Source organism: Ambystoma mexicanum, chromosome 4p (assembly GCF_040938575.1).
Source record: "Ambystoma mexicanum isolate Mex_15411 chromosome 4p, UKY_AmexF1_1, whole genome shotgun sequence".
Lineage (NCBI taxonomy): Eukaryota > Metazoa > Chordata > Amphibia > Caudata > Ambystomatidae > Ambystoma > Ambystoma mexicanum.
In genome coordinates, this window is record NC_090927.1 from 1,201,140,844 (window position 1) to 1,201,160,411 (window position 19,568).

The 19,568-nt window shown below is 43.9% G+C and overlaps 1 protein-coding gene across 1 annotated transcript in view; it reads left to right on the plus strand.

Moving 5' to 3' along the window:
* Positions 1-19,568, plus strand: part of MTLN (mitoregulin) — an 83,041-nt gene that overhangs the window by 32,768 nt on the left and 30,705 nt on the right. The gene's annotated exons all lie outside the window — the stretch shown is intronic.

Sequence of the window (19,568 nt, forward strand, 5' to 3'; positions counted from 1 at the left end):
CCAGACTGTTAAAAGAATGAATTAGAGCTCGGCTGAGGGAGGATGCAAGTGGCGAAGATCGATCGCCCAACGTAAAAGACTACTGAAGGAACTTTTGTTTATAGTCCATCAGGTCTTCTAAGGGATGAGACTTTGCAGAAAAGAGACTTGGCCCCAGAAGGTCCTGGTATCGTTGAAAGGAACTGTAACCTTTTGCTGGAGAGGCCCAGGGAGTGTGCAGTGTTCAGGAGTTCTGCCTTGTCCCGTGCTAAAAAAAACGTGGGGAAGGGAGGCCCCCCAGCTATACCATCCTGACTTATCATTTTGTGACCACTTCTTTTCTTTTGAACACTATCCCACACTATTTTTGTAGCATAGCTGTAACGATTGGCAATAATAGACTTTGACTAGACTCCACTTGGACTCTGTTATTATTTGATGGTCGTAGCTTATGTGTCTTTACTTCGATACCATGCCTTTGTTACATAAGGTACAAGGGTGCAAGCATTACCTGAAACTAAGTGGCACCAATGCTTCTAGTAATTACTTGGGCTGAGAAAAGTGGGTAAGGAAAACTAGTTTCTTGTAAAGACTATTTTGAAGTTGATACAACCTGTAGTGCCAGAGACTGGAAAACAAAGAGAAGTGAGTCTGTGTGTCAAACCAAGGTTATTATTGTGGCAGACAGACAAGAGGGGCAAAGAGGATGCCCCTTTTGAAGAAAGAAATTCAGAGGAAGAGTGGCCTTGCCTACATGAAGGTGTTGAAGTACTTTAAAGTATATCTTGTTGAAGCCTGTCTAGAAGTCCAAATCACTGAAGCTGGTGGTGGTATATTTGGTTGTCAGTAGATGCAACATTATAGTAGCCTAGACAAAGTGACGTACGTACTGTGAGACAAAGGTGACCGTCTCATGGTGAATCAAGTAGAAGTGAAGTTGTTTAAGTGAAAGCAGCAGCACTGAGAAATTGTCCCGACAAATATATCATTGTGAACTCTAAAATGGTAACTAAGGAAATATTTTTTGTTTATTTGAGCATTTGTTAGGCACATATACAATAGAATGGTGTTTCAAGGCAAAGTGGAGAGGGAACAAGGGAAGTAAATGACATTGGCAAAAACAGTAAATCTACTATTGTGTTCATACTAGGCCTTGTGACATTCAGACGTGCAAGTGCAGGAGATGGGTGGGGGCCCGGTAGGGAAGATCCCACGGAGGAGGCCTCGGGCTAAGTGGAGAGAGAGTGAGAGAGTGAGAGAGAGAGAGACACCCCGACCACCGTTCTCAACGGCAGTGGAGTGATTAGCAAGGAAGGGAAAGGTAGAAAGGGGAAAAGAAAAGCAGAGTTTTGAGATGCTTCTGGAACTTAAGAAGGTCCAGCTCAAGTCTGAGAGGGGCAAGGGAGGCTGTTCCAAAGGGAGACCTGCTCCCCCACTCCCTGCTCGGAGAAGCGTTTGACAAGTGGAGAGTTGGAGTAAAAGGAGCGGTGGCCTCTACCATGGGAGTATTTAGGGAGGGAAAGTTGGCGATAGCGTGGTCCCAGGACCCAGAAAGCTGTGTGGATGATGCAGAGGGACTTTTTTGATCCTCACGTCCACCAGGAGCCATTGGAGAGATTTTAGGGCGGGAGGGATGCGGTCCCTGAGCTTTAGGACAAGGATACGGTTTGCAGCCCTATTCTGTATTAGCTGAAGGGGGCTTAGGGAGGAAAGATGGTGATTGAGGAAGAGGTTGTTGCAGTAGTCCAGCCTAGAGAGGACCAGCGCTCTGGACATTGAGCTTCTGGGGGAAAGTGGGAATTCCTCTAAGGAGGTGAAGCTGGAAGTGGGCCTTCTTGATAAGATCCAAGATGCGAGGGGTGAAGGAGAGGGTGGAGTCGAAGATGACCCTGAGGTTTTTGTCCTCACAGTATGAAGAGGGTAGAGTGCCCATGGAGGGTAGCAGGAAAACGGCACAGGTGTTCCAATGAGAAGGATCTTGTTAGCCGCACACCATGCCTGAATGGCAGTCGGACAATCTGGGATCAGGGAGAAGAAAGGGGAGGTAGTAGAGAGAAGTTTGAAGGAATGCTGTGCGTCGTCAGCATAGCACTGAAAATGAGGAGAGAAGGAGGAGACCAGGCAAACAGTTAACTGTTAATCAAGAACTTTGTATAACTGACAGTTTTGGATATTGAATTTCTTTTTGAACTGTGGCATATCTTCTTGAAGAGGTGACGAAGCATTGTGGCTGTCATTACCATTGGTGTTATTTGATGAAAGAAGAGATTTGCGATCATTGGTACTTTGGATAAGAGACCTTACTTTGACTTTGCAACATTAATAACTGATTTGAGACATTTCTTTCTTTGACTGAACCTTAACAGAGTTGACCTTGAATCCTGGGGAAGATGAATGCATCCCGGACATCGTAAGGTTATTCAGAAACTGTAATGTCACGTTGTCTTGCCATATATTTTCTTTGTGTATTGGTTGCTTAGTGTGAAGAACAGTTATCCTGCACTAAGTGTTTCCTTTTTAGCTTTGGTTAGGCAGGAAATCCTCAGCAGAGTAAGGATAGTGGAAGGATAGCTCAGCGTGGGGGAAGGATAGCTTGGGGGCAACGCATTTGTTGCACTGCGTTCTCTTGCTTCCAAGACACAGGTTTGACTCGGATACCACCTTTAGAAACCACTCGTTGGTATTAAGCGTGTTATGAAAGAACAATTCTATTTATAGTGAGGCATCTTTGAACATTTCTTTTGAGAATACAATGGCATGTTTTAATCATCAAAAAGTTGTCCGCCTGGCATTACTCACACCTTGCATAATCGAGCTCACTATTTTTTGGGGCTTCAGGGGCGTCTTGGCCAAAGACCACAGAAAACCATTTACCCCATCAATTTGCAGTGACAGTCGCTTCAGACAATTTGTGCCTTATCTGAATGGTGTTTTTTCAAATGGCGGTGGTACTTTGTTTCCCTACTTTGATGTTCTTTTCAGTCGCACCTTACACCTGTATCTCTTCACCATTGAAATTACGCACAGGGCCCTCAATCTGTCATAATTTAAAAATGTTTTGTTGTGGTCTCCCTTTTATTAATGCGATCCAGCTTTTGCCTTGACATTACCGTAGCCTGTGCACCTATATTCACCATTGTAAATGCATTGCATTGCTCTTCCACTGTGATAAGGGCATATCTATCATCACATTCTTCAAATATACATAGGAAATGCAAGTTGTTACTGATCACAGGACTGATTTTCTTTAAGCCTGGTTTCTTGCTCAACGGTGCATGTGGAATGATACCTTACTGCTGTTTTTGCCCATTTCCTTTTCAACTTCCCTGTTAATTGTTCTGCCCTGAGATTCCATTTGAAGCTTTGTTATTGATTGCCCTCCCTGCATAGCGGGCCCACATTTTTCTTTTTCCGCATTGTTTTGATTATCTTCACTTACCTTCACTCTGGGCATGACTGCACTTTGTTTTCATAAACATCTTTTTCATGTGGGAGAATATCAATATTTTGTGTTTGGAACTGACCTTGCACTTGTACTTTACCTGTTAATTGCACCTTGTAGAACATCTGTGGCTTGAAATAGTCCTCTGGGGACTTGCCTGCAAGTGTCATTTGAGGAGTTTATCTCTGTGGAGATATAAATATTAGAATCCCTTGTCTTACTTTTGTATTTTTTCCAAATTTCATCTAGTCCCGTTTCATGTATTTCTACTGTGTTCAGTGCACCATGGACCATCTGATGACCATTATGTAACTGCCTAATCATTTGTATGCTTCTCATGTGCACTACGTTTCTTTTGAAACTGCCTTTTACCCCGCTGTTCTTTGGGTTCCTCTTGTGCATATTGGTCTTTTCCATTTCCCCGGCTTCATACAGCTGAATGGAGTCAATGTTGTGTGCGTTTCCTTTCTTTTTTTTACATATGGCATCACCATTTTCTTTTCCCAACTCTTAAGCTACTGTGCAGCTCTGTGCAGCTCTGTGTGTTTAGCCAATAATGAATTGTTTGTGCCTCCATTGTGGGATGTTTGCCTGATTAGTAATTTACTGGTTCCTTGGGCAAAATGTCCTATGCTCTTCATTCTGACTTGTTGCTGACTCTTTTGACCAGCGCACAGCCTTACTATTTGATCAGCCAGCATTTTCACTTTTTTGTTCTAGACACTGAAATCTTTCTTGATCCCTATAAATCACTTATCTGTGCTCTAGGCCTGTACTGGTTGGATTAAAATTGCCCTGTCCTGTTTTGGTTACTTTCAGTCAACTGAATTCTGTCAGTGTTTCCATTGACCAAGGACATGGAGAACATGGTGTTCTCTGTCTAATCCCCTTGCTCTGAGACCTGAACATAGGGCCGGGGACTAGGTCACATTATGTCTGTCATTCGGTTGATACTGTTCCCTTTGTTGATTCCCATTTTCAGTAAACCTATCCACATGTCTTGGCTCCACCTTAATACCATTACCCTATATAATTGTAGCAGGGTTAAATCTACTCTGTGCTCCCAATGCCTGGTATGGCCCAGTATGTGATTTGAATTGAAGTAGTAGTTGATCCTGCCATACTGTACTGAATTCCTACTTGTGGCAGGTTTGCTAAGGTACCAGGGACTGATGTAGGTATCCCTTTGACTGGGATCTGTTGATTGAACCGCTGGTATTTGGTGAGGTCCTTCCTTGAGTCGCCACACTTTGACCATGCATTGTGTCTCTTTTTATTTGGCCTGTCTCCAGTGCCATATTTCTCCCTGATCTAATTTCTGAAACCACAAGAAACGTCTTTTGTTTAATGCTTTGACTTATTGCACTTTCATTGTGAGAAACAACCGCCCATATTTTCATTGCCTGGTCCAGAATCCAATGCATATTTTTTTTCTCTTGAGAATTTGAGGGCGAGCAGGGCTATTTCCTCTTTATGGAGTCCGTGGAAAAAATTGCTTTTGAAGTCAACCTAGCTAACCTCACAATTCACATCATAACATCATGAATGCCCTTTTTAATGTTTTTAGGAAGTCTCTGGGATTCTTCTGGGCCTGCAGTTAACACGTAGGCTGTTTTAGTCTCTTGGACTGCCTTATATGGTGAAAAGAATCTCCTCACCTCCTGCTTATAATCACCCCTTACTGTTTTGCTCATTGAGACCTGCCTTCTTGGTCACTGTCCACCTCCTTCTATGACCTCATCCAATTCACCAATACTTTCCATTTTCTGTCCCCCTGCTTATATAGACCTCCCTTGCTTATGGTTGGTTGGTCATATGTCCCTATTGCATCCTTCGCCTCCCAGGCTTGTCCGTGAGAGAACAGGCTTTAAAAGGTGTCTTAGCCGCCTGACGTTCTCTGCATGGACTTGCTCCCGGAAGATCTGGCGGTATTTGGAAAAGAAAAGCAAGATTTTTAGAGTCCTCTGCATAGAGATGATTGGATACTCCAAAGGAGGAAATGATGTAAGCTAGAGGACTTGTATGTATATAAGGAGAAAAGAAAAGGGCCTAAAACGGAACCCCATAAATAAGTGGAAAGGTAGGGGTGAACCAGGAAACGGAGAAGGTACCTTCTGAAAGATGAGAAGCAAATAATTGTAAAACAGAACCACGGAAACCAAGATTGTGGTGAGAGTAAAGAAGAATAGAGTGTTCCACAATGTTGAAAGCAGCAGAGAGATCAAGGAGGACAAGATGAAAAGAGAGCTTGGAGTAACACGCAGTGAGGACAGAGTTGGAGACCGCAAGAAGAGCTGATTGATGAGGGGAGAGAAGTGCATTAGAAATATGAGAGATCTGGGAGTAAACTATGCACTCCAGGAATTTAGAGAGAAAATGCTGAAGAGAGATAGGACAGTAGATAATGTCAAAGGAAGGTGTTTTTTTTAGGCTAGGTATGACGGATGATTAAAGAAGGAAATACAGTATTTGAGAGGGTTGAGAAGAGCCGTATGAAACTAAATGAGAAGGTGATCAACTGAAGGACCAAGAGGGCTGGTAGAGTGGTTCCTGGCCGCCAAATATTGGCCTTGTCACACTAGTTACACTCTAGGAAACATTTAAAGAGTACACACGGGGTATTATACAGTGGTGTTGAAGGAAGGATAATCAAAATGGTCATGAATTGTCCTCCTTATGGACCCTTGATTGTGAGCATGCCAGAATAGAGACCCTGCTCTCCTACATTCTCTAAAACCAAAGTTGGACTATTTCTAGTCTCTGGCAGATCAAGAGGTCAAATTCCTTTTTAACCTGGTTTGGCAAGGAGATTTTGTGAGGGTCAAATCAAGGTAGTACTCTGGCATGGAATCTTCATGAGGACCAAGGGTTCTCCTATCCTGGATAGCCACAACACTTGGCATATGCTGCATTGATAGTTGATAAAGAGATGAACAGGGTGTTGAAGTTCTTTCTTAGAGTGCTAATCACTTAACAGTGATTTGGTATCTGGCAATGTTATTATCTCATACTTGTCCAGTATACCCTGGAAGTCTCTCAGTTTGCCATGTCATGAAGAGCGGAATACTCCTTTCACTGTGCATTGACTCTCTTCCAAAAACCAAGTTTAACAGGTGCAATGAAGGTCTCTAAGAAATTTACCCCCTGCTATCCCTGTACCTTGTGTGGTTGTCGAACGGTGACCCGCCCCCCAAGGCACGTGGTCCTTGGAGACCCCGATCAATGTAGATGCTAATGTTTCTCCCAATATTCTTGTGGGCAGACTGCTGAAATATGCTGCTGTTCTTGCACACTGAGACCAGGTAAGGGCTTGTACCTGGTTGATCCAGCACCATGAATTTTCCCTCTCTGTTCTACATCCTCACGCAAACCCTTCATGCAGCGGTTGCTGCATTTGTTGACTCATAGAAAGCATTTGATTCTGTGTCCTGAGGGTACATGCTTCCCATCATGGGTAGAATGTGGGGCTGAGCGTTACTTCTCAGATTCACGTTCTTTTTCTACTCCTGCTCTAGAGAAAGGGTATTTGGTGCTGGGCATTCTCGTGCACGTTTCCCATTGCAATCAGTACCAAGCAGCGATTCCCACCTCCGTCTGCTCCTCTTTACCTCACACAGGGGATTGACGCTAATAGGTCACAAAGAAATCATTCATGTTATACAGATTATATCTTACCCTAGGTGAAGAACTCTCCTAACTTAGCCCCAATTGCACATGTGATGGCACAATGAGGACTATTTCAGCTTGCAAATTGAACTGTTCCAAATCACATTTTATTCCCATGACCAGCTTCATAGATGCCCTGCTGAGTTGGGGCCTTCCAGATAGAGGCACTGTCTATCACCTACTTAAGGATTTGGGTTTGTACTGGAGCCATCAGCGTGGGAACCATGAGGACATGCCTGGTGGCCCGTCTCTCCCCTACAAGCATCAAGAGATGTGGGGAAGGAGGGTGTGGGAGGGGGGCTATGATCGACATAGTGGTTTACTTCAGTAGTACTACCCCACTCCGCTCATTTCTTGGAAGTCGAGATTTCTCTGGGAACACCTGGTCATGCAGATGAGATTCAGGAGAGAAGGAAGCAGATGAGATTCAGGAGAGAAGGAAGCTGGATGGTATCTAAAATTACGCTCAATATGGTTTTCTATTCGCAGGTGAATCTGTTTGGTTTACTTTGAGGATCCTGTGGCGAGCCAGAAGGACAGACTTAATTCAGGCATTTTTAATGACTTCTTTTATTTTCCTTTTAATTTAAAAACTATTCCTCACTATCCCTAAGCTAGGTGTTATTCCTTACCTAACAGAAACTAACTCTGGTGTTCATCTGTTGCTGTTGAGTCTCCAAAAAATCACTGTCCTCTGTCCAACTCTCATCTGCTTGCTCTCTCCCTATCACTATTCCAAACCGATAAGGGTACAGGAGAAGGACTCCGTTCTCCTGTACTATGTTCTTAGCAAAAGTCCCTTCAATAGTAAGTAGTTTCTAGTCACTAATTTGATCAGTTCATAAAATTCCAGAACAGGGTTTTCCAACTCATTGGCTCTTAGCAAAAGTCACTTCAATGGTCAATCTTTGTTTCTCATCACTACTTTGATCAGTTCATAAAGTTTGACTTTAACACTGGGCTTTTCTTTCCTGAAAGGCCCTCTGTCTTCCTCTTCATTCAATATATCCTTTATGCCCTGTGGATATAGTGCCCAATTCCTTTCATGGCTGGGCCAGCCAATAGCACTCTTGTCCACCTTCTCAGTATCTTGCCACTCTCTCATCGCAAAGTCTGTTTCTTCCAACACATATAATCATTGGGTTTATACTTCCCCCCCCCTGTCGCTGGGACGAGTATGATTATGCCAATGATGATTCTTACTCACTTCTTCTCCTTTAATTTTACTTAGACAAGTGTGATTGGTTCTATGTGAAAATGCAAATAAACTTGTGACCGAAATCGGTCTTTTTAAAAAAAAAAAAAAATGTTTTGCGTGTGTATTTTCTTACCACATTTATATGCGGGGGAGACCCCTGCAGCCCCCCTATACAGCCCTTACTGTAACGTATCACCCTTACCCACCCCCCACATATATATATGCCTAGAAATGCATTTTTAAAAACTGCTTTTTCAGCCGCTCGTTTTTTTTGCTGTAACTTTTTCACTGGATACTGTATGCTTGGTCCAGTAATCATTCACCTTTTAATTTCCAGTTCTCTTTATAAATGGGATGGGTGGAACTGTACCAGTAATATGACACACCTGACCTCCTCACATCAATATTACTGGGACAAGTATGATTCTTGTGCTCCTCATCCTTGAAGTCCTCCCCCCACCCCCGCATACCCCCCACCCCCTCCCCTGAGTTTCCCACCGTCCCTGTTACTTGCTCTCCAGGCCTGCTCGTGAGATGGGCTAAGCCCTGAGGAGCAAAGGGCTGTGGGCATCGCTGTTGGGCTGTGGCGAGTGTGCTAGAGAGTTTTGAATCGCCGTCCCTACCTGGAGAAGAATTGGAGGTGCGTGTGCCTGTACCTTAACACCTAACCTGGTCACCTGGTACAAGAGGCCACATCTGCCGCCCTTGCGGCGCTAAGCCCTGAGGAGCAAAGGGCTGTGGACATCGCTGTTGTGCTGTGGCGAGTGTGCTAGAGAGTTTTGAATCGCCGTCCCTACCTGGAGAAGAATTGGAGGTGCGTGTGCCTGTACCTTAACACCTAACCTGGTCACCTGGTACAAGAGGCCACCTCTGCCGCCCTTGCGGCGCTAAGCCCTGAGGAGCAAAGGGCTGTGGACATCGCTGTTGTGCTGTTTGGCGAGTTGCGAGGCGCAGAAACCATGTCTAACGGACACCAACCAAGTCTCTTGCCTGCAGCTACATCATCACTGAAAACATGTGCTCAGAGAAAATGTGAGAACACTGAAGAGCCTAATCGAAGTATAGTGCCTCAACGGAGCCGGCCGATGAAAGTAAGTAAATATTACTCTTGCTCCTCTACAAGTGAAGACACTGAGATACTCCCACAAACTCAAATGTCTGTCACCACTACTGTACCAGCACTACATGCTAAGGTCGTAGATGACGTATTTTCTGAGGATTTAGTATCCAATATTTCTGTGCAGCAGGATACAACCCAAAAAAACATACTTGAGGGACTCAGTGGCACAATGCAACCCAGTAAACAAAGCTTTGGATACACACGAAGCACGCGAAGTACTAAACATTGGCCCCACAACAACATGTATAGAAACACTTACAACGTCACCTCTGGCGTGCAAAGGCAATGAGGGTCTCGCGGCAGGTGGAGGTGAACGGCAGCAATCCGTGGCTCGTATGGGCTCTGGACGGGATTCCCGGGAGATTCGGTTGTGTGCGCCGTTGGTTGTGGGGAGCTGACGTGCAAGACGTCTAAGACTGATCCAGTCGAGTATCGATCAATCAATGTGGGATTATGCATCCTATTCCCACTGAGAGCTAGTTCGCCTATCGACGGCCCTCCTCCGACTCTTTCTCATGCATCGGAGTCACTCGTGAGTGGCTCCGATGGTTTTAACGTACCAAAACCGGTTAACGAGATATTCGGCAGCCAGTTTGAGGATCAGTCCTGCGATTTACACACAGGTAGGTTAGCCGACCCTGCGGTGTCGGCTTTAACCACCAAACACAACGTGCGCCGTGATTCTCTGGACATTGTAAATAACGTGCTTCAGGATTTAATCACAATGAACAAAGTGTGTAAAAATAATGAACTTGATACACTATCAAAAAATAATATTGGAGGGCCGAAAGCTTCGTTGAAACGCAATAACACGAGGATAACTGACCCTTGTGAAGAGTCCTTATCGAGTGTTCCTTGCAAACGTGCCAAAATGTCTGAACAAGGTGAGCAGATTGCGCTCCGTCATGACTTATCCGGCTTACCGACTCTGTCCCAGAAAAGGTTAAGTTCTAAGAAGAAATGCCCACAAACTCACAGCGCTTTAAACACAAAAATGCTGCAGTTACTGAGCACTGATGGCTCTGACACTGACTCTGATTCTGACGAGACTGCCGATTTCTTCTTTCATAGACCATCCTTTCCCCAAAATTAGAAGAAACCGAGGCAGCAATGACAGAGCGCCCCACCGCTCGAAAGTCCTGGCACATGGTTCAGCTCTAAACACAGCAGTGTCGTCAACTGATTTACAAGAACTGCTGCTATCTACATTAACTATTTCACTGGCACCATTCATAAAGCTGTATGAACACTTCCACGAGGCAACCAGAGATCTAACTACAGTTGTGGCCTTATTAAATTCCAAAGTAGTAAACCTAGAACAAATATGTGGTCATACAAATAACAAGCAACTTGAGGGCTCGAAAAGACTGGATGAACTATACAAGTTACTAAACGAGCAAAGGAGTAATGACGCGATTGACAATTTGCTGAAGTTGTAAAAGAAGCACTTGCGCTGTTTAAACAGGACGGAAAAAGCCTGCTACCCGTGGCATATTGTAATAGACCTAATGTTTGCACACAACCGACCATGGATGGAGGAAATCATGGGACGGTCAATAGTGGTGGTATTGCAAAGTCCCCTGGATGTTTGACATCAACAAAGACCAACCTATCGCAGAAGACCCAAAAACTTCCCATCGAGAAATCACATGCACAAACTTCAATCACGGTACCCTCGACCTTGACCCCTAACAACAGTGAGATAAGTACCTCATCACTTAGCGAAATAAACTTGCCACAGAGTATGGATGAATTAAGTCAACGTGCAGTACCGATCATTGAAATTGTCGGTGTCCTTCCATACCGCCTTGAACAAGCAAGAAGTTCCGCAAAGTTGGCTCATAGCGTTACTCGAGCTGAATCCACATCTAATACGCATTCTCAGAAGGAGGGTACAAGTCAGGTTGGGAATAAATCCATCCTAAACACAGCTCCAACATTATTCCCTATCTTTAACAAAGAGGCTGAGACACCCTTAAGTATGGGTCCTGGAAAACAACAGAATGTGCCTCAATGGAAAAAAGCTAAAAATCTGCCGGCAAAGAAAGAGAACAAATTGAACAGAGCACGCACGTTTCTTCGAAACATTAAGGTGGTTCATGTGTTAGCCACTGAAAATAACAAACAATTGTCTAAGCCAGTACAAAATCAAGCTGCTGTAACTCCCCCTGTTACTGTAACGAGAGATACTCTAATTGATAAAGAGAGCGCGGAGCTTGAAATTCCAACTGAACTGCTAAACATGTCAACTTATGACGACACTGAATACGTGGACGTTGTTGAGTCCACTATTACGACTAGTGAAAAAACGCAAACCGGTGCCGATACGCCTGCGGACACAAAATCAGTAAGAGCCCTGGCTCTGGAAAGACTTGTTTTCATTGGGAAAGAAGTGCCAAAACGAGACATAGAAGCATCAATCCAGGTGGAACCAGAGTCTTCTCTTGAACAGTCTAGTCCCGAATTTGACAAGATGGTCGTAACACCGCCTGCGATAGTGCAGTCAAAGAGTCCCATTTTTCTGACAATGCAGGCAAAACGACAAGCGATAAATATAAGCTACTATACACAAATTACAAAGACTGTGGACGATGATCATAGAGACGGGGAACTGTGGGTGAGTCAAGACCAAGGCTGCGAGGAAAGGGTTGCACCTTATCACCCAAAGCAGCCTGAGAAACACAAGGGTCAATCAATAAGAAATTACAAAGGAGACCCCACACGGAGAAGGAGCAATCAAACCAGGGGAACATCTCAACAAACCTTGGTCAGACTATTGGTTGAGAGATTAGTCTTCTGACAACTTGATTCTAAATCATAGTAATATTATAAAATTGCTACATCACGTACCTGGATTACGTGCCATCACCTCTGAAGACTTGTACATCGTTGAATTTCCAGATGAGCGACGTAATCCTAAAGTGGTGCTGCATATAACCTCCCCTTTAATAGCCTCAACCATCCTGGACGTGAACGTGTCTTTTTTTTTTTTTTTTTAGGCTTTGATGTCTATAAGCTGCAAGATGGGACAGCATGTAACACCAATAAACGACCGAGAGGAGCCATTACATTGTCCAGAATGTGTATCTAATTCTCATATCCCATCTATGGGATTGTCCACAGTAGCCTCCAATCGGCCTGTAGGACCTTCTACGTCATCCTGTAACATTCCTAGAGACGATGCCCTAAAAAAAAACTTGGTGTCCACTGGAAAGAAACCAGTCTCGTTTCCTGAAGATCGATGCCCAGAACCACGGGGCGAGAGCAAACCGATAAGTATAACTATACAAGGTCAAGTGCAATCAGACGGATTAACGGTCAACCCTCACACAAGCAGTATCAATCAAGCGCAAAACTGGCAACGGTTGGCGACAACATTAAACAGCAACCAACCGCAATAATGCCAGAAGGAGCCTGCCTCGCAGTTATACACATTAGGCTCTTGGAATACGCAAGGCTTTAATCATCTGTTCAATAGTGAGTGGCTGGGCGACTTGTCTATTGCCGGTCTACAGGAGACTTGGCTAAGTGACATTCCGACAGTATTGGACTTTCACATTGCATTAAATCCTGCCATACAACCCGAAAAGGGGCGTCCCATGGCTGGCCTCATAACCTTGGTAAGACACGCACCAGGCTTTGACATTACTAATTCAGTAAATCACTCCCCGTTTATCCAGGAGTCAACGATTGTAAAACTGGACTCCATGTCACAAATAATTGAACAAATGACCATTATAAACGTATATTGGAACCACGGAAGAGCGGGGAAAGATGGGTTTATCGATGCAATTCCCACCATTATGGATCGCTTACTTGTGGATCAAAAGGGTTCCAACATAATACTTTGTGGAGACATGAATATCGATTGTTTCAACTCGAAGACGTCTCAAACTAAAAACGTATCGTCACAATAGTTGAAAGAAATGAGTGTAAGAAATGTACAAATGCTGAATGGGCACACTCAAGGCGACATACCGCCGGCCTCGACGTGGAATTGGGCAAATTACGGCTCCACAATTGATTATATATTTGTATCAGCAGACCTTCATCAATGGGTGAAAACACTAAAAGTGGCCCCAAACGAAAGTAGCGATCATGATATGCTAATCGTGGAATTTGCAAAACCTGCAAGAAATGTTAAAACAAAATGGTCACAGAAGATCGAAGTGGAATCAAGCAGAGTGAGGCTAAGGTTAGCTGAAGAAGAGGTTGTTCAGATATCAAAACAATACTGTGTGGGGGGAACCACACTCGAATATGCAGGTTTATTGGTCAATTCCAAAACGAACAACGGTGGCTCAAAACATTTGAACATGAAACGCCTTCATTGTTTTGATTTAGACATACTAAAACAAAAAAGGTTAATGAGATGCATAATTCGTCAAGCTCGGATAGCGGACAAAGGCACATGTGTAGTGAAGATAAAGGCTGCCAAACAGCAGTACAAAAATTGGATCAAAACGCACAAACGTTTAATGATACAAAGAGACTCAGAGTGTATGCTAGAAAGCCTCCAAAACAAGAACACCAGAGAATTTTGGAACATCATTAATGATACACAAGCTCCCCAGGCCGCCCTACAAGCATCCATGGTTGTGGATAGCCCACTTTAACGAATGATACAAAGAGAATACAAGATCAAGAAATTTGTATGTTCCAACTAATACAAAATGGGCTTTAACATTTCCCAAAGATGACATTGTAAGAATAATCACCAAAGCAAACAATTCACGTGCACCTGGGCCAGACGGCCTGACAAACTTCACGCTTAAACAACACCCGGAGTTATGGGCCGATATCTGTGTGACTCTCTTTCAGAGAGTAAATGACCAGTGTCAGACGCCAAACTCATGGAAATCTGCCGGTGTTTAAGAAGGGTGACAGAACCTGCCCGAAAAATTACCGACCAATCGCCTTACTTGATTGTTTGGGGAAGATTATGCAACCATGTTACAACTCAAATTAGTAAAATGGGCCACACTGTCAAATCATGTAGATATTAGACAGACTGGATTTGTAAAGCAGGTTGGCTGCTCGCTGAACCTGTTGCTGTGGAATTTATTGAAAATGGAGGCGATAAGATCACAAACAACGGTATATCTCGCCTTCATTGACTTTTCCTACGCATTTGACACGATTGATCGGGGATTGCTATGGAATAGTGCATGGGATTGCCCGGAAGATCTATTGGCTGCAATAAAAGAACTGCACACTGGCACCTCAATTAGAGTACGACTAGATCAAACTGGCACCCTGTCATCGATTAAAACATTCAAGGGAGTTAAACGGGGTTGTCCCCTGGCAGCTGCGATATTTAGCCTGTTCATATTGGACATCGGCAATTTCATCGAGGCAGTAAAGTCCTTTCCCCCCCAAAGATGCCCAGATCCAGTCTAAGTTGGCTTCTTTACGCAGACGACTTCATATTGCTGGACTTAACACCAATTGGTCTGCAAAGAAAAATCAATGCAGTGCAACAATATGTGGCTGAAAATCGTCTGCTCATCAACACAAAGAAATGCGAAATTCTTGTGCTAATAAATCTCAAAGGTGGTAGGATAAGAACGGCAAAGAGCTCATCCTGGTTTATGGGGCACGAAAAACTACTGATATCATCCAGCGTAAAATATCTTGGCATGACCATTAGTTCCTGTCTCAATGACGGCCCATGGATAACGGTGATTTAAAAAATACAAATGCAAACGTCTAGCAAATCAAGCTCTAGTGTTAAAGAAGAGATTTGGAAGGTTTTCTCTTAAAGTGGTTTTGCGATTTTATCAACAAAAGGTAATACCAGCATTAACGTACGGGGCAGAAAATGCCCTGAGTTGCTCATGGGAGGCGTGGTCCACGCTTGAGAACATTTTCTTTTAGACGAAAGTACTGGGTATACCGAAAGGAACATTGACGGCTTCAATTCGTTATGAACTATCGCTAATCTCTATCCACGCACGAGTATGTTGGAGTATGTTATCACTATATCGGAAAACAAAGTATGCGAACAAATTCCGCAATTTGAAATTTTCCATAGTGCCATCTCGTCAGCCGCAGGTGTAGTGGCAATGTGGCTGAATCAATGCGAACATTTAATGGCAGGTTATGACATTAACCCAGAGTTGCTTCAAGGCAATCCGGAAGCAGCAAAATAAAAAATGTGGCGTTTGGATTGGGAGTTGATATTACTCTGAACGGGGGGCATCTAAGATGTTGAGTGACGTTTCACCGAGGCTCGGGCATTCAATAGCATGCAAAAATAAATCGAGTTATTCCCAGACCCAAACGCCAGAAGGTTGTTCGTGTCTGCGGGTTAACATATTCAAAACCAAAGAACGTTTGAGAGCATGGTCAGTCAACGTGAATTTGAATCCTATGTGTCGATGCTGTACACAGGAAATGACCCTAAAACATTTGGTGCTATTCTGCAATAAATTACGAACAGAAAGAACCTGACATCTGGGCTCTTGGAGCGAGTTGCACCCGTCTCTCAATGCAGAAGAGTGGTGGCAACAAATGTTTAACGGAATAGACATGAAATTGATACTGTCATTGACACACTTCTTGGCAATAATTGAAAATCGGCTATTGGACTAAGGGTATCGTACTCGTGATGTGTCACTTGAAACTGTGTTTATAGTTTAAAAACACGAGAACGTAAAAAGACACTGAACAAAAAAACTGTTTGGTAATGAGGTGGACTGTAAGAGATGTAATGAGTAACAATGAATGGTTTATTTTAAAGGTCTGTATGTAAACCAATAAAATGAATTTAAAAAAAAAGATGGGCACTCCTCTTCTTCTGGTCAGGACGGCTTCCTCTCCGACACTCTCGGTTCCTCTGCAAGCGCTGAGCAGTGCCCAAGTCCCAGCGGTCTCGGCGCAGTTAGCAGACTGCACAGTCGGGGATGGACCGGCCTATACGGAACTATGGAGATTTCTCTGGTAGGCCTTGGCAGCCTGGGCCTCTTTTGTGTGCTATTTCCCTATGTTCCCATAGGAAAAGGGTTGGGCTTGCTCAAAATGTGCACTATGGGCCCACTTTGAAAATTATTTCCAGGGCTTCTTTTGGTTCCCAGTCCACACCCGTGCAAAGTCTACCCTTCTAGGGTCACCCCAACACTCGCGACTGGCTCTCTTCGTTGAGGTTTCCTTACCATTTCGTCTCCTGCTCCCAGCTCTACCGGCGCATCTCTTGCATGCCAGCCGTTTGCCTTCATGGGGACACAGGACCTCCTGGATTAGATCAGCTGCGACTGCAACGCAGGTTTGAAGCTCCCAGGTTTCTCCTTCCCGGCAATAACTCTTCCAATAAGAGTCCTTCATCTTTTTTTATGTCACTTGGCTGGGCCCTCCCCAGCATAGGATTATAGTTCTTTCTCTTTCCACTGAGTAATCTGCATCACAAGCTCATTCTTTCTCTTCACAGTACCAATACCATATATTTCTTACGGTTGATTCCATGGCAAATCTAAGTATGCGATATACACTCAACAAGGTGGTTTTCTGACCGACCTCGTAGTTACCGAACAAAGTGCTGCTTGCTGCCTTTTGATACATTTTTATTATATATTTGAGATTTGAGTTTGTATTTGCCAACACTGGCGATTGGATCAATGCACCTAGGAAGGATCATCTATGTAGATTTGTAAAGGGGGAAATAGAAACCGCAAGACATGTGCTTACTAATTGTAGTTGTCTGGTTTATTGTTACAACAAAGGTTGCGTGGAATTTCAGGACTATGGTTCGGACCAATTTTGGAGTTCCATATAAAGTGATGAATGCTTGGTGTCCACGGGACTGCATTTCATATATAAAACCTGATTAAGGGCAGACTTAATTGAACTGACATTTGACCACGCTATTCTTAATATTTCCTTGTTCTTGATTATTTACCTGCTGGATAATTTAGATAGATAATGAATGTTATTATTGAGTCTTTTAAATTGATATTTTATCTTGATAATGTACCAGCCACACGAGATTATAATTTTCATATATGGCAAATGTTTTTTATGACTTTTTAACAAACGTTTTGTAAACTGTCTCGCTTTTTATAATATAATACATTTTAATGACCTATGAAGTAATATGGGTATCTGTGCACAGTTTAAAAAAAAAAAAAAAAAAAGAAGCCTTAGGCTACAATAACAAACCTGGTCCCAGAGTGAGTAACTCGGGAAGTTCCTTGGGGGACCGGGAGTCCTTGTCCCCAAGGGGGGGTAGTCTCTCATGGTGAAGTCCCGCTCACCTCTACCCTAGGGAAGGTATTGCGTAGCGGGTTCACCCCCCTAGCATAGCAGGGAAAGGCTCTCCCCTTTGCAGAAGTGACTGACTCTCGTGATTTGTCACAATTCCTTCTGCACAATCAACCGCCAGTTGGAGTGCCACACTATGACCAGAACTACTCCCAACTAGTTAGCCCCAATATCGCACCCCTTTACGCAAAGTGGCTGAGACTGTTGAGCACGTATCGTCCCATTTTAAAAAGCTCGTGCCCTAAGGGTAGCGCAACAGACAAGCTTAACACTATGTAGGTCACTGGAGCCACCGGGCCTAGTCTTTCACATGACCAAGGGCAACAAGAGACAATAGCAATTGTAATTTTCAAATAAAGACCTCCCTCTGCACCCATACAGAAGGCTCACACCCCTAAGGTGACTTCAGCAAGAGAATATAATGGGTCAGTGGTAGCCTTGGAATCCTCGATGCCTGAGGCTCCAGCCGATGCACAGCAAGGGGAGCAATCGGAACTGTCCATCATTCCGACCCAAATGAAATTGGGCTCAACTTAGTTAATAGCAAATTCAACAAAGGATTCAGAAGGAAAGTGGACGTATATCTGAGGTAGAGCATCGAGTAGGGATCCTGAAAGACCCGAGTTCAGAGGTGAGTGAGCCACGTGATAAGAGTACTGCAACCGGAGGTGAACTGGATCCAAGCCACGTTCTTGATGCAAAGTCAGAAAGGAATAATGTACGGGTGGTCAGCATACCCGACTTTTCCAGCAAGTAACATGGAAATCTTTATGGCGACGTTCCTTGGGGAAGTGCTCTGTGACCCCCGGCTATCTACACAGTTCTTGGTGGCGAGGGCACACTGAGTAGCCAGTCCAAATCCTCCACTTGGCCACAATCCCCGCCCAGTAATAGTCAGATTGTTGAACTACAGTCATTGAGATCTAATTCTACAGTGAGCCCGCAAATTAGGCGAACTAAAATATCACTAAGCTAGAATCTCCTTTTACCCAGAGTTTACATCCTCTACCCAAAAGTCCTGACTATAATTCACCTCTGTAAAGCTCAAATTGAGGGACACAGACTTGAAATATGCAATATTGTACCAGTTCCATATTCAAATCAATTGTTTACTTACCTCCCACCCTTTTAAAATACCAAAGCCCCTTAGTTGAGCAGGATCTGTTAGTAGAATATGGGAATGCACCCTCAGTACCTCAATGGAGGGGTATAATTGAATGATGCAAGTTGAAAAAACAGTGTCCCCAATGTCCACACGATATAATGGTTGAGCTCTTCTCTGGTTGAGCTCTTCTCTTTCATCGCACTTTTGACTCTATGACAAGGATGGCTAATGGGGTATCGTCCCGCGGCATATGCTCAAGGCTATAACACTGATGTCCATTTTTGTCAAATATATATGATTCTGGAACTTGTTCCATCCACCTCAAAGTGGGGGTGAATGGATGAGCAACTTCATGTTGCCCTCTGGCTATTGCTCAAGGTTTAATGTTTGGGTTTGTTTGATGTATGGGTTGGTATTGTCACTGCGTGTTGTGGTCTGGCAATGGGGTTTTGGGGGGAGTGGCTCGGCTCCTTTAGAGCAAGGCAAAACGTAAAATGACTTCATATGCCAGCACAGGGTTATAAACAACATGCAGCCTCTTTAGTGCAATTAACTTCACGCCGTTGCTAAACCACCTCTGAGGACCCAATTCCCACCTCGCGGATGTATGTATGTTATTAAGCTGGAATGTTGGGGGGGTTTCAATAAGCCTATATAAAGGCCCACAAGGTACAATCCTACTGTGAACGGCACAGGGTGAAAATAATTCTAATGCAATAAACGCACCTCTCAGGCCCTGACAATGAGTCCTTTGCGAATCTCTAGGGCTCCACCAGATTATGTTATGCATCCTTTTCTTCTA